This window comes from Artemia sp. Qi Xiang Cuo, chromosome 5, assembly GCF_049724085.1.
Source record: "Artemia sp. Qi Xiang Cuo chromosome 5, ASM4972408v1, whole genome shotgun sequence".
Lineage (NCBI taxonomy): Eukaryota > Metazoa > Arthropoda > Branchiopoda > Anostraca > Artemiidae > Artemia > Artemia sp. Qi Xiang Cuo.
In genome coordinates this window covers 34,509,264-34,512,954 of record NC_142798.1, presented here as the reverse complement: position 1 = coordinate 34,512,954, position 3,691 = coordinate 34,509,264, and positions in this window count along the sequence as shown.

Below are 3,691 nucleotides of genomic sequence, written 5' to 3'. Positions count from 1 at the left end.
CATTCTCCCTAGGGAGGCTATGCCCTTATTTGGGATGCAAAAAAAGTTGTAGATGGCAGCAGGGGTGCGTGACACGGCTGGTACCCCCTCCTCTACTACCAAACACATTTTGCATGCAGATCCACTTTACTTTACCCCCCCCCCTTAATGTGCAAATCTATAGCCCAATCTTATTTCTAAAGTAACGAACAAATTAACGAAAAAACCAGTGCTTTCTCAAATTTTACACAGCGTAAAGTTGTGTGAGTGGCGCATAATACACAAGTACCCAAATTTCTTCCCCCTACGGAAATAAAAAAATAAAACTCAAACAAAATACTCAAATTTGGAAAGCCTTATTTTCCAAGGGGGGGGTATTTCCCGGGGGAGGTATTTTTGGCAGGGGGGTATTTTCCTGTTTTTTTTTGGGGGGGGGGGGTATTTTTCTGGAGGGATTATTTTACGGGGGGTTCGTGGGGGGTATTTCCGCGGGTGAGATTTTTCGACGGGGGGGTGGGATTTTCCGAGGTTTTTTCTACGGAGGAGTATTTTCCGGGGGTTAATCGCCGGGGGGGGGGGGGTAAACGCCTGCTACAAATTAGGAGATAGCTTCAAACAAAAAGGTCGTATTCTGAATTAATTAAAAAGAAGATGTATAAGATAAGATAAAATAACATGTATTTCAAGCCAAAATGTGGCCATGTACACAAATAACATACAAGATTAACAAATTACAGCACTCGTCACAATAATAAAGAAAGCAATAAACTCTAAAATAAAATAAAAACTACTCTCTTCTTTTTGCAAAATACTCATCAAGATATCTTACCACTAGACAAACAAATTGTGACGACGTACTTTTCAAGGCATCAGGAAGCAGCACTCCATCATTCCCAAGTAAATTTTCCCTTACCCCCAAAAGACCTCGACAACGACTCAGACAATGCTCCAAATGCTCTTCCTCTTCTTGGCAAAGAGGGCAAGAAAACCTACGGTCCGGGACACCTTTCTCCTTTCAAAAACCTTCAATCTCAAACGAATCGGAAGGCAATTAGATCTTAGCTGCATCCAACAAGTAAGGTATCTAGCCGGTAAAGTTAACTTAAAGTAAAATTTCTGAACAAATATTATTTTAACCTCATTATAATACCTTAAAGTTTCCGAATTTTTAATCTCCCTCCCCCATTTCTGTATCGTCTGGTCCTCCAGCACCTGCTTGATTTCTTGTACAAATGTAATTGTTGACTAGTTGGTCCAAGGCCATCATTCCATGCGAAAGAAAAACCTGTCTTATCCAGTACCTCTTTAACTTCAACTTATATTCAATAAAATACCTTTCAAAGCAACGAAAAAGTCATACTAAAGCAGAAAATGATCAAGAGGAATAGTCTTACAATAAAACAGGCTTAAAAAAAAACTGCTATGATTGAGTAAATGAAAATTCTTTCAATTGAATTTGTGTAAAAAATTTTAATAACATCGTTGGTTGTAGTATCCAAAATGATGATTCCATAAGATATTACTAAGTATAATAATTTAATTTTATCTTCTTTTAATTCTCTTAGTATCCTTTTTTTAATACTTGAACCCCGTAAATGGAAAGAATATAGTCTAGAAGTACAGAAATAGTATGTTACACGTATACCAATGGATGCTTGTGCTAGTGCAAACACATAAATTCGTAACAATTTGAAATATATTTTGTTTGCTTACCTTGTTCAATGTCTTTGTTCGTCGTGCACTTGTTCGTCTTTACATATTTTTTTTGTTTTTTTTTATTGAAAACGAAATATTTTTCCAATAAAAATCAAAAGAAAAATGGCTTGAAGTTTAACCTATTGATAAATAATTTTCAAACAGAGAGCCCTCCAAAGCCAAAAAATACCAATTTTGTGCATACTATTTTCGAGGAATTTAATCTAAAAGTTTGTTGTAATTTAGGCTTTGTCCTGACGCAAGACGCATTTTAAACTTAGAAAACTGATTAAACCTAAAAATAAAGATTAATTAGGTAAATTGTTCCAAGGATCTTTGTTGGCTATGTATCTACCTAGATTGTCGTTAAAAGGCTTTTCAGGGTGGGTAAGAGGGTGACAATGATAAGAAAACATTGTTTTTGGCTTTTCTTAATGTGTTACAGAAGCTACACTTTGGTTTTCCAAGTTTTCTGATCATTGCTTTCCTTTCGACCGTTTTTTATTCGTTATAAAAGAGTGGTAAGGTTTTACCTCTGCAGGTCTTATGGAAATTTTCATGCTTCGAGTTAGCTTGATCAATAGTACCTTATCCTTAGAACAGTAGTGTAAAACTTTTGTCTGGGCTCACAACGCACTGTTTTCGCTTCTCAAAGAGCCAGAAACTAAATTGTATAATCTCTAAAGGTGTTTAATAATTTATGCAAAAGATGAATTCTTTAAGCTAATAAAGAAACAAGTTTTTTCAACTGAAAGTAATGAGTAACATTAAAAGTTGAAACGAATATAAATTATCATCTATAAGAGGGGTTTTTTTCCCCTCGTCAATACCTCGCTCTTTACACTAAAGTTTGAATTTTGTCCCAATTCTTTAAGAATAACTCCTGAATCACATAGGGTTTAATTAGAATAAATAGCTTTTTTGAAAATACTAAAAAAAAACATCAGCAAAAAAAGTGAGGTATCAACGAGGCCGATAACCCCCTCATTTACGTAATAATTTCTGTTAATGTTGCTCCTTACTTTCAGTTGAAAAAAAACTTTTTTTTTTAATTTAATTTCTGATCGTTTTTAAACAATGCTGGGAAATCTAGCGTCCCCTTCATGGAAAATTCCCTTCCCCCATGAAAAGTTCCTCCATGGAAAGATCCTCCCACGTAACCTTCTCGTGCTATTCTAGGACCACTGGGCCCATACGATCATCCCTGGGAAGAAAAAAATAACAATAATAGATAAACACGCTTACGTGATCTTTCTTCTGGCAATAAATGCAAATTCCACATTTTTACAGATAGGAGCTTAAAACCTCTTCAATAGGGTTTTCTGATACGCTGAATCTGATGTTATGATTTTCATTAAGTTTTTATTACTTTTAGGGGATGTAACTCCCTTTTTTTTCGAAAATAAGGCAAATATTGTCAGGTTCGTAACTTTTGATGGGTAAGACTAAACTTGATGAAACTTATATATTTGAAATCAACATTAAAATTCAATTCTTTTGATGTATCTCTTGGTTTCAAAACTCCGTTTTTTAGAGTTTCGGTCACTATTGAGCCAGGTCCCTCCTTGCTTAAAATTCGTTACCACGAACTGTTTGATTTTCTTGCTTTTAAATTTGCGCCGGTGTCTAGTAGTGTTTATGGCTTGCGGTGGAACCAGATATAAATTCACACCAATGACGAGTTTAGCAGCTTTTTTGGCAGCTAGGTAGACATATCTACCCAAAACGTCAGGAGATAAGCTAATTTTTGGATTATTCTTATAGTGCTACGAAAGCTATATATATATATATATATATATATATATATATATATATATATATATATATATATATATATATATATATATATATATATATATATATATATATAATAATTTCTGTTTGTTTCAAATTTTAGTTTTGTATTTTTCACTGATTTGGAAGACACTAGTTTGATTTGTAAATTTGATGTGTAAAAAGAAAGACAGCTCTAATGCAAATAATTAAAGATAGAATAAACAGAAAAAAATGAAACTAA